Source organism: Ranitomeya imitator, chromosome 10 (assembly GCF_032444005.1).
Source record: "Ranitomeya imitator isolate aRanImi1 chromosome 10, aRanImi1.pri, whole genome shotgun sequence".
Classification (NCBI taxonomy): domain Eukaryota; kingdom Metazoa; phylum Chordata; class Amphibia; order Anura; family Dendrobatidae; genus Ranitomeya; species Ranitomeya imitator.
This window is the reverse complement of record NC_091291.1, coordinates 93042508-93054507: the sequence shown is the minus strand read 5'-3', so window position 1 is coordinate 93054507 and position 12000 is coordinate 93042508. Positions and strand designations below refer to the sequence as shown.

General features: G+C 38.4%; 6 non-coding genes across 6 annotated transcripts; all 6 read right to left on the bottom strand.

Moving 5' to 3' along the window:
- Nucleotides 1-530: 530 nt before the first annotated feature.
- TRNAL-CAG (transfer RNA leucine (anticodon CAG)) lies at nt 531-613 on the bottom strand. The gene has a single exon. It is a non-coding gene; the product is annotated as a tRNA-Leu (tRNA).
- Nucleotides 614-6539: 5926 nt separating this feature from the next.
- Nucleotides 6540-6612, bottom strand: TRNAF-GAA (transfer RNA phenylalanine (anticodon GAA)). Its single transcript has one exon. It is a non-coding gene; the product is annotated as a tRNA-Phe (tRNA).
- Nucleotides 6613-7511: 899 nt separating this feature from the next.
- Nucleotides 7512-7594, bottom strand: TRNAL-CAG (transfer RNA leucine (anticodon CAG)). The gene has a single exon. It is a non-coding gene; the product is annotated as a tRNA-Leu (tRNA).
- A 1137-nt stretch (nt 7595-8731) lies between these two features.
- Nucleotides 8732-8804, bottom strand: TRNAF-GAA (transfer RNA phenylalanine (anticodon GAA)). The gene has a single exon. It is a non-coding gene; the product is annotated as a tRNA-Phe (tRNA).
- Nucleotides 8805-9701: 897 nt separating this feature from the next.
- Nucleotides 9702-9784, bottom strand: TRNAL-CAG (transfer RNA leucine (anticodon CAG)). The gene has a single exon. It is a non-coding gene; the product is annotated as a tRNA-Leu (tRNA).
- A 1639-nt stretch (nt 9785-11423) lies between these two features.
- TRNAL-CAG (transfer RNA leucine (anticodon CAG)) lies at nt 11424-11506 on the bottom strand. The gene has a single exon. It is a non-coding gene; the product is annotated as a tRNA-Leu (tRNA).
- Between the last annotated feature and the right edge of the window lie 494 nt (nt 11507-12000).

Sequence of the window (12000 nt, the reverse complement as noted above, 5' to 3'; positions counted from 1 at the left end):
GAAAATATTTTAATGATTGTTAACTTTCAATGTGAAAACGTTTGTCCCAAAATGTGCTGAAACTTAGATGTCAGTATCGCATGCGCATTTCAGACTTTTTAATCTATGATTACCTACTTTTTCAGCTTTTGTTTATTAAGTACTGTTATGGTCTATTGAGGAATGAGGTAAACAAATATGAAATTAGACTTACCTGCAATTCAGTTTATAGAAATCTCCCAGAACAGCCCCATAGGATGTGGAATCTCCGACCTAATAGGGAAAGAGAACACAAAGAGGTGAAATAATCCTCCCCATTCACCGCCCATAGTATTTTTATGGTGCCAAGACAGCTAACATATGCACATAAAACCTATTTCACAATCCTAGAGTTCCGTTTATAGATGACAATTTCAGATTCACCCCAAAAACTCCCAGGTAGTCATAACTTTGGGATCAGGTTTTTTAAGGCCCATTGCTAAGTTTGGTTTGAGCCCCATCTAATCAATAACTGAAGGGAATCTGTATAGTTTCCTGAAACGAAAAGGTGATGTCAGAAGTGGGATTTGAACCCACGCCTCCAAGAGAGACTGCGACCTGAACGCAGCGCCTTAGACCGCTCGGCCATCCTGACTTCTTGTGGATTTTGTACCTTAACTCTTTCCAAATTAGTCAGCAGAAATATGACCATCAATTGTCATTGAAAATTATTTTAAAATAATTAATATTACAGTTTTTATTTCTATACATTTGTTTAAACTATTAGTTATAAAGCCTATTTTGAGCTAAAAGGCCAAGCCCCATTTGTTAAAAAATATGACATGTATCACCTTATGCAGTAATAACTCTGGAATGCTTCTACATATCCCCGTAATTCTGAAAGTGTTTTTTGTGACACATTGTACTTTACATTAACTGTAAATTTAGGTCAATAAACTTTTAGTTTTTTTCTGTGAAAATATCTAAAGTTTGCTTAAAATTTTGAAATATTAGTCATTTTTATTCTTTGACTGCTTATACCCTTAAACCAACTTGTCGCAACACACAAAAACATTAACCCCTTTACCCCCAAGGGTGGTTTGCACGTTATGGACCGGGTCAATTTTTACAATTCTGACCACTGTCCCTTTATGAGGTTATAACTCTGGAACGCTTCAACGGATCCCGGTGATTCTGACATTGTTTTCTCGTGACATATTGTACTTCATGATAGTGGTAAAATTTCTTTGATATTACCTGCGTTTATTTGTGAAAAAAACGGAAATTTGGCGAAAATTTTGAAAATTTCGCAATTTTCCAACTTTGAATTTTTATGCAATTAAATCACAGAGATATGTCACACAAAATACTTAATAAGTAACATTTCCCACATGTCTACTTTACATCAGCACAATTTTGGAACCAAAAATTTTTTTTTGTTAGGGAGTTATAAGGGTTAAAAGTTGACCAGCAATTTCTCATTTTTACAACACCATTTTATTTTAGGGACCACATCTCATTTGAAGTCATTTTGAGGGGTCTATATGATAGAAAATACCCAAGTGTGACACCATTCTAAAAACTGCACCCCTCAAGGTTCTCAAAACCACATTCAAGAAGTTTATTAACCCTTCAGGTGCTTCACAGGAATTTTTGGAATGTTTAAATAAAAATTAACATTTAACTTTTTTTCACAAAAAATTTACTTCAGCTCCAATTTGTTTTATTTTGCCAAGGGTAACAGGAGAAAATGGACCCCAAAAGTTGTTGTACAATTTGTCCTGAGTACGCTGATACCCCATATGTGGGGGTTAACCACAGTTTGTGCGCATGGCAGAGCTCGGAAGGGAAGGAGCGCCATTTGACTTTTCAATGCAAAGTTGACTGGAATTGAGATGGGACGCCATGTTGCGTTTGGAGAGCCACTGATGTGCCTAAACATTGAAACCCCCCACAAGTGACACCATTTTGGAAAGTAGACCCCCTAAGGAACTTATCTAGAGGTGTGGTGAGCACTTTGACCCACCAAGTGCTTCACAGAAGTTAATAATGCAGAACCGTAAAAATAAAAAATCATTTTTTTTCACAAACATTATCTTTTCGCCCCAAATTTTTTATTTTCCCAATGGTAAGAGAAGAAATTGGACCACAAAAGTTGTGGCACAATTTGTCCTGAGTACTCTGATACCCCATATGTGGGGGTAAACCATTGTTTGGGCGCATGGGAGAGCTCGGAAGGGAAGGAGCGCCGTTTGACCTTTCAATGCAAAATTGACAGGAATTGAGATGAGACGCCATGTTGCGTTTGGAGAGCCACTGATGTGCCTAAACATTGAAACCCCCCACAAGTGACACCATTTTGGAAAGTAGACCCCCTAAGGAACTTATCTAGAGGTGTGGTGAGCACTTTGACCCACCAAGTGCTTCACAGAAGTTTATAATGCAGAACCGTAAAAATAAAAAATCATTTTTTTTTTCACAAAAATTATCTTTTCGCCCCCAATTTTTTATTTTCCCAATGGTAAGAGAAGAAATTGGACCACAAAAGTTGTGGCACAATTTGTCCTGAGTACTCTGATACCCCATATGTGGGGGTAAACCATTGTTTGGGCGCATGGGAGAGCTCGGAAGGGAAGGAGCGCCGTTTGACCTTTCAATGCAAAATTGACAGGAATTGAGATTGGACGCCATGTTGCGTTTGGAGAGCCACTGATGTACCTAAACATTGAAACCCCCCACAAGTGACACCATTTTGAAAAGTAGACCCCCTAAGGAACTTATCTAGATGTGTGGTGAGCACTTTGACCCAATAAGAGCTTCACAGAAGTTTATAATGCAGAGCCGTAAAAATAAAACAAAATTTTTTTCCCACAAAAATAATTTTTTAGCCCCCAGTTTTGTATTTTCCTGAGGGTAACAGGAGAAATTGGACCCCAAAAGTTGTTGTGCAATTTGTCCTGAGTGCGCTGATACCCTATATGTGGGGGAGAACCAGCGTTTGGGCGCATGGGAGGGCTCGGAAGGGAAGGAGAGCCATTTGGAATACAGACTTAGATGGAATGGTCTGCAGGCGTCACATTGTGTTTGCAGAGCCCCTAATGTACCTAAACAGTAGAAACCCCCCACAAGTGACCCCATATTGGAAACTAGACCCCCCAAGGAACTTATTTAGATGTGTTGTGAGAACTTTGAGCCCCCAAGTATTTCACTACAGTTTATAACGCAGAGCCGTGAAAATAAAATAAAAAATTTCCCCTCAAAATTATTTTTTAGCCCCCAGTTTTGTATTTTCTCGAGGGTAAAAGGAGAAATTGGACCCCAAAAGTTGTTGTCCAATTTGTCCTGAGTGCGTTGATACCCCATATGTGGGGTGAACCAGCGTTTGGGCGCATGGGAGGGCTCGGAAGGGAAGGAGCGCCATTTGGAATGCAGACTTAAATGGAATGGTCTGCAGGCGTCACATTGCGTTTGCAGAGCCCCTAATATACCTAAACAGTAGAAACCCCCACAAGTGACCCCATGTTGGAAACTAGACCCCCCCACGAACTTATCTAGATGTGTTGTGAGAACTTTGAGCCCCCAAGTGTTTCACTACAGTTTATAACGCAGAGCCGTGAAAATAAAAAATCTCTTTTTTTCCCACAAAAATTATTTTTTAGCCCCCAGTTTTGTATTTTCCCAAGGGTAACAAGAGAAATTGGACCCCAAAAGTTGTTGTCCTATTTGTCCTGAGTACGCTGATACCCCATATGTTGGGGTAAACCCCTGTTTGGGCACACGGGAGAGCTCGGAAGGGAAGGAGCACTGTTTTACTTTTTCAATGAAGAATTGGATGGAATTGAGATCGGTCGCCATGTCGCGTTTGGAGATCCCCCTGATGTGCCTAAATAGTGGAAACCCCCCAATTATAACTGAAACCCTAATCCAAACACACCCCTAACCCTAATCCCAACGGTAACCCTAACCACACCTCTAACCCAGACACACCCCTAATCCTATTCCCAATCGCAAATGTAATCCAAACCCTAACCCTAACTTTAGCCCCAACCCTAACTGTAGCCTTAACCCTAACCCTAGTCCTTACCCTAGCCCTAACCCTAGCCCCAACCCTAACCCTAACCCTAGCCCTAGCCCTAACCCTAACCCTAACCCTAGTCCCAACCCTAACCCTAGCCCTAACCCTAGCCCTAACCCTAGCCCTAACCCTAGCTCTAGCCCTAACCCTAACCCTAGCCCTAACCCTAGCCCTAACCCTAGCCCTAATCCTAGCCCTAACCCTAGCCCTAGCCCTAACCCTAGCCCTAGCCCTAGCCCTAACCCTAACCCTAGCCCTAACCCTAGCCCTAACCCTAGCCCTAACCCTAGCCCTAGCCCTAACCCTAACCCTAACCCTAGCCCTAGCCCTAACCCTAACCCTAGCCCTAACCCTAATGGGAAAATGGAAATAAATACATTTTTTTCATTTACTTTTATAGCGGGTTTTTTTAGCGGATTTTTATGATTGGCAGCCGTCACACACTGAAAGACGCTTTTTATTGCAAAAAATAATTTTTGCGTTACCACATTTTGAGAGCTATAATTTTTCCATATTTGAGTCCACAGAGTCATGTGAGGTCTTGTTTTTTGCGGGACGAGTTGACGTTTTTATTGGTAACATTTTCGGGCATGTGACATTTTTTGATCGCTTTTTATTCCGATTTTTGTGAGGCAGAATGACCAAAAACCAGCTATTCATGAATTTCTTTTGGGGGAGGCGTTTATACCGTTCCGCGTTTGGTAAAATTGATAAAGCAGTTTTAATCTTCGGTTCAATACGATTACAGCGACACCTCATTTATATCATTTTTTTATGTTTTGGCGCTTTTATACGATAAAAACTATTTTATAGAAAAAAATAATTATTTTTGCATCGCTTTATTCTGAGGACTATAACTTTTTTATTTTTTTGCTGTTGTCACTGTATGGTGGCTCGTTTTTTGCGGGACAAGATGACGCTTTCAGCGGTACCATGGATATTTATATCCGTCTTTTTGATCGCGTGTTATTCCACTTTATGTTTGGCGGTATGATAATAAAGCATTGTTTTTTGCCTCGTTTTTTTTTTTTTTTCTTACGGTGTTTACTGAAGGGGTTAACTAGTGGGCCAGTTTTATAGGTCGGGTCGTTACGGACGCGGAGATACTAAATATGTGTACTTTTATTGTTTTGTTTTTTTTATTTAGATAAAGAAATGTATTTATGGGAATAATATTTTTTTTTTTTTTTTCATTATTTAGGATTTTTTTTTTTTTTTTTTTTTACACACTTGGAAATTTTTTTTTTTACTTTTTTACTTTGCCCCAGGGGGGGACAATACAGATCGGTGATCTGCCAGTTTGCACAGCACTCTGACAGATCACCGATCTGTCTGAGAGCAGTGCAGCGTTACCAAGTGCCTGCTCTGAGCAGGCACTTGGTAAGCCACCTCCCTCCCTGCAGGACCCGGATCCGCGGCCATTTTGGATCCGGGACTTACTGCAGGGAGGGAGGTAGGAGACCCCCGGAGCAAAGCGATCACATCGCGTTGCTGCGGGGGTCTCAGGGAAGCCCGCAGGGAGCCCCCTCCCTGCGCGATGCTTCCCTGCACCGCCGGCACATCGCGATCATCTTTGATCGCGGTGTGCCGGGGGTTAATGTGCCGGGGGCGGTCCGTGACCGCTCCTGGCACATAGTGCCGGATGTCAGCTGCGATAAGCAGCTGACACCCGGCCGCGATCGGCCGCGCTCCCCCCGTGAGCGCGGCCGATCGCGCTGGACGTAATATTCCGTCCTTGGGAATTAAGGCCCACCCCACATGGACGGAATATTACGTCCAATGGCAGAAAGGGGTTAATAAATAGCATTTTTCATGTGTGTACTTTTTGTCAGCATTAATTTTCAAACCTCCTTTTATTTTGTTAGGATGTTAGAAATGTTAGATTTCTCACAAAATGCGGTGATGCATCATATTTCTTCAGAAACTACCATTTGGCCACACAGCAGGGCTTTGAAAATAAGAGCACCATTCGGGTTTTGGAATGCAGATTTTGCAAGAATAGTTTGCGGTAAAATTTTCAGAGTACCAAATGTACCAAAAACAGCAGAAACCCCCCCCAAAGTGACCCCATTTTAGAAATTACTTCTCACAATGAATCCATATACACCACAGCATTTCATAGTCAAACATACATGGCTGAAATCATTCAGCTAGTGTCTGATACATGATGCCTGTATCAGCTATCCGGTTCCCATTAAATCCTCTTACAGCTTAGTGAAATGGAAATAAACAAAATAGAGGAAAAATTAAAAAAAATAATAATTTGCTCAAAAGGAAAAGCTCCCATTTCTCATCTTTTCAACATTTTATTTTCTGTAGATAGTTAAGATTTTTAGGCCTTTTTTTCATTTTCTTTCAGTCATCAGCCCCGTATATTTGCCCCGTATTCACATGTAAAGCGCCATGGAATAAATGGCGCTATAAAAATGTATAATAATAATAATAATCAGCCCATGTGCTTTGTTCATTTTCTCCTTAAAATGTAAACAGTGAAGAAAAATTATGTTGCCGAAACCCGGGATCGAACCAGGGACCTTTAGATCTTCAGTCTAACGCTCTCCCAACTGAGCTATTTCGGCCAAACACAAACAACTTTAGGAGTGTTTGACACTCGGCAAATGTCAAGCGAAACCCCTGAAAATGTATATTTTTATTTTTGCTTTGACTAGTTTTTGCAGCATGATTTCTATTTGAAACTCCTGCCATTTTGTTGTACATGTTTAATAACTTTCATTAACTCTTTGTGAATGAGTAGAAAAAAAATGCAATTTTGACAGATTTTTTTACATTTCCAATTTGACTCTATTCATCATGTTCATTCTAACCCTGTGTTTATGAGACAGGTGATGGTTGCACATAAAACACAATGTGCATGCATAATGTTACATCAAGTTTTATTTGATATTAGATGCAAATAATTGGAGCAAAAAAGGAGACAAAAATTTAGAGAAAATATTTTAATGATTGTTAACTTTCAATGTGAAAACGTTTGTCCCAAAATGTGCTGAAACTTAGATGTCAGTATCGCATGCGCATTTCAGACTTTTTAATCTATGATTACCTACTTTTTCAGCTTTTGTTTATTAAGTACTGTTATGGTCTATTGAGGAATGAGGTAAACAAATATGAAATTAGACTTACCTGCAATTCAGTTTATAGAAATCTCCCAGAACAGCCCCATAGGATGTGGAATCTCCGACCTAATAGGGAAAGAGAACACAAAGAGGTGAAATAATCCTCCCCATTCACCGCCCATAGTATTTTTATGGTGCCAAGACAGCTAACATATGCACATAAAACCTATTTCACAATCCTAGAGTTCCGTTTATAGATGACAATTTCAGATTCACCCCAAAAACTCCCAGGTAGTCATAACTTTGGGATCAGGTTTTTTAAGGCCCATTGCTAAGTTTGGTTTGAGCCCCATCTAATCAATAACTGAAGGGAATCTGTATAGTTTCATGAAACGAAAAGGTGATGTCAGAAGTGGGATTTGAACCCACGCCTCCAAGAGAGACTGCGACCTGAACGCAGCGCCTTAGACCGCTCGGCCATCCTGACTTCTTGTGGATTTTGTACCTTAACTCTTTCCAAATTAGTCAGCAGAAATATGACCATCAATTGTCATTGAAAATTATTTTAAAATAATTAATATTACAGTTTTTATTTCTATACATTTGTTTAAACTATTAGTTATAAAGCCTATTTTGAGCTAAAAGGCCAAGCCCCATTTGTTAAAAAATATGACATGTATCACCTTATGCAGTAATAACTCTGGAATGCTTCTACATATCCCCGTAATTCTGAAAGTGTTTTTTGTGACACATTGTACTTTACATTAACTGTAAATTTAGGTCAATAAACTTTTAGTTTTTTTCTGTGAAAATATCTAAAGTTTGCTTAAAATTTTGAAATATTAGTCATTTTTATTCTTTGACTGCTTATACCCTTAAACCAACTTGTCGCAACACACAAAAACATTAATAAATAGCATTTTTCATGTGTGTACTTTTTGTCAGCATTAATTTTCAAACCTCCTTTTATTTTGTTAGGATGTTAGAAATGTTAGATTTCTCACAAAATGCGGTGATGCATCATATTTCTTCAGAAACTACCATTTGGCCACACAGCAGGGCTTTGAAAATAAGAGCACCATTCGGGTTTTGGAATGCAGATTTTGCAAGAATAGTTTGCGGTAAAATTTTCAGAGTACCAAATGTACCAAAAACAGCAGAAACCCCCCCCCCAAAGTGACCCCATTTTAGAAATTACTTCTCACAATGAATCCATATACACCACAGCATTTCATAGTCAAACATACATGGCTGAAATCATTCAGCTAGTGTCTGATACATGATGCCTGTATCAGCTATCCGGTTCCCATTAAATCCTCTTACAGCTTAGTGAAATGGAAATAAACAAAATAGAGGAAAAATTAAAAAAAATAATAATTTGCTCAAAAGGAAAAGCTCCCATTTCTCATCTTTTCAACATTTTATTTTCTGTAGATAGTTAAGATTTTTAGGCCTTTTTTTCATTTTCTTTCAGTCATCAGCCCCGTATATTTGCCCCGTATTCACATGTAAAGCGCCATGGAATAAATGGCGCTATAAAAATGTATAATAATAATAATAATAATCAGCCCATGTGCTTTGTTCATTTTCTCCTTAAAATGTAAACAGTGAAGAAAAATTATGTTGCCGAAACCCGGGATCGAACCAGGGACCTTTAGATCTTCAGTCTAACGCTCTCCCAACTGAGCTATTTCGGCCAAACACAAACAACTTTAGGAGTGTTTGACACTCGGCAAATGTCAAGCGAAACCCCTGAAAATGTATATTTTTATTTTTGCTTTGACTAGTTTTTGCAGCATGATTTCTATTTGAAACTCCTGCCATTTTGTTGTACATGTTTAATAACTTTCATTAACTCTTTGTGAATGAGTAGAAAAAAAATGCAATTTTGACAGATTTTTTTACATTTCCAATTTGACTCTATTCATCATGTTCATTCTAACCCTGTGTTTATGAGACAGGTGATGGTTGCACATAAAACACAATGTGCATGCATAATGTTACATCAAGTTTTATTTGATATTAGATGCAAATAATTGGAGAAAAAAAGGAGACAAAAATTTAGAGAAAATATTTTAATGATTGTTAACTTTCAATGTGAAAACGTTTGTCCCAAAATGTGCTGAAACTTAGATGTCAGTATCGCATGCGCATTTCAGACTTTTTAATCTATGATTACCTACTTTTTCAGCTTTTGTTTATTAAGTACTGTTATGGTCTATTGAGGAATGAGGTAAACAAATATGAAATTAGACTTACCTGCAATTCAGTTTATAGAAATCTCCCAGAACAGCCCCATAGGATGTGGAATCTTACCTAATAGGGAAAGAGAACACAAAGAGGTGAAATAATCCTCCCCATTCACCGCCCATAGCATTTTTATGGTGCCAAGACAGCTAACATATGCACATAAAACCTATTTCACAATCCTAGAGTTCCGTTTATAGATGACAATTTCAGATTCACCCCAAAAACTCCCAGGTAGTCATAACTTTGGGATCAGGTTTTTTAAGGCCCATTGCTAAGTTTGGTTTGAGCCCCATCTAATCAATAACTGAAGGGAATCTGTATAGTTTCATGAAACGAAAAGGTGATGTCAGAAGTGGGATTTGAACCCACGCCTCCAAGAGAGACTGCGACCTGAACGCAGCGCCTTAGACCGCTCGGCCATCCTGACTTCTTGTAGATTTTGTACCTTAACCAACTTGTCGCAACACACAAAAACATTAATAAATAGCATTTTTCATGTGTGTACTTTTTGTCAGCATTAATTTTCAAACCTCCTTTTATTTTGTTAGGATGTTAGAAATGTTAGATTTCTCACAAAATGCGGTGATGCATCATATTTCTTCAGAAACTACCATTTGGCCACACAGCAGGGCTTTGAAAATAAGAGCACCATTCGGGTTTTGGAATGCAGATTTTGCAAGAATAGTTTGCGGTAAAATTTTCAGAGTACCAAACATACCAAAAACAGCAGAAACCCCCCCCCAAAGTGACCCCATTTTAGAAATTACTTCTCACAATGAATCCATATACACCACAGCATTTCATAGTCAAACATACATGGCTGAAATCATTCAGCTAGTGTCTGATACATGATGCCTGTATCAGCTATCCGGTTCCCATTAAATCCTCTTACAGCTTAGTGAAATGGAAATAAACAAAATAGAGGAAAAATTAAAAAAAATAATAATTTGCTCAAAAGGAAAAGCTCCCATTTCTCATCTTTTCAACATTTTATTTTCTGTAGATAGTTAAGATTTTTAGGCCTTTTTTCATTTTCTTTCAGTCATCAGCCCATGTGCTTTGTTCATTTTCTCCTTAAAATGTAAACAGTGAAGAAAAATTATGTTGCCGAAACCCGGGATCTTTAGATCTTCAGTCTAACGCTCTCCCAACTGAGCTATTTCGGCCAAACTCAAACAACTTTAAGAGTGTTTGACACTCGGCAAATGTCAAGCGAAACCCCTCAAAATGTATATTTTTATTTTTGCTTTGACTAGTTTTTGCAGCATGATTTCTATTTGAAACTCCTGCCATTTTGTTGTACATGTTTAATAACTTTCATTAACTCTTTGTGAATGAGTAGAAAAAAAATGCAATTTTGACAGATTTTTTTACATTTCCAATTTGACTCTATTCATCATGTTCATTCTAACCCTGTGTTTATGAGACAGGTGATGGTTGCACATAAAACACAATGTGCATGCATAATGTTACATCAAGTTTTATTTGATATTAGATGCAAATAATTGGAGCAAAAAAGGAGACAAAAATTTAGAGAAAATATTTTAATGATTGTTAACTTTCAATGTGAAAACGTTTGTCCCAAAATGTGCTGAAACTTAGATGTCAGTATCGCATGCGCATTTCAGACTTTTTAATCTATGATTACCTACTTTTTCAGCTTTTGTTTATTAAGTACTGTTATGGTCTATTGAGGAATGAGGTAAACAAATATGAAATTAGACTTACCTGCAATTCAGTTTATAGAAATCTCCCAGAACAGCCCCATAGGATGTGGAATCTCCGACCTAATAGGGAAAGAGAACACAAAGAGGTGAAATAATCCTCCCCATTCACCGCCCATAGTATTTTTATGGTGCCAAGACAGCTAACATATGCACATAAAACCTATTTCACAATCCTAGAGTTCCGTTATATAGATGACAATTTCAGATTCACCCCAAAAACTCCCAGGTAGTCATAACTTTGGGATCAGGTTTTTTAAGGCCCATTGCTAAGTTTGGTTTGAGCCCCATCTAATCAATAACTGAAGGGAATCTGTATAGTTTCATGAAACGAAAAGGTGATGTCAGAAGTGGGATTTGAACCCACGCCTCCAAGAGAGACTGCGACCTGAACGCAGCGCCTTAGACCGCTCGGCCATCCTGACTTCTTGTGGATTTTGTACCTTAACCAACTTGTCGCAACACACAAAAACATTAATAAATAGCATTTTTCATGTGTGTACTTTTTGTCAGCATTAATTTTCAAACCTCCTTTTATTTTGTTAGGATGTTAGAAATGTTAGATTTCTCACAAAATGCGGTGATGCATCATATTTCTTCAGAAACTACCATTTGGCCACACAGCAGGGCTTTGAAAATAAGAGCACCATTTGGGTTTTGGAATGCAGATTTTGCAAGAATAGTTTGCGGTAAAATTTTCAGAGTACCAAACATACCAAAAACAGCAGAAACCCCCCCAAAGTGACCCCATTTTAGAAATTACTTCTCACAATGAATCCATATACACCACAGCATTTCATAGTCAAACATACATGGCTGAAATCATTCAGCTAGTGTCTGATACATGATGCCTGTATCAGCTATCCGGTTCCCATTAAATCCTCTTACAGCTTAGTGAAATGGAAATAAACAAAATAGA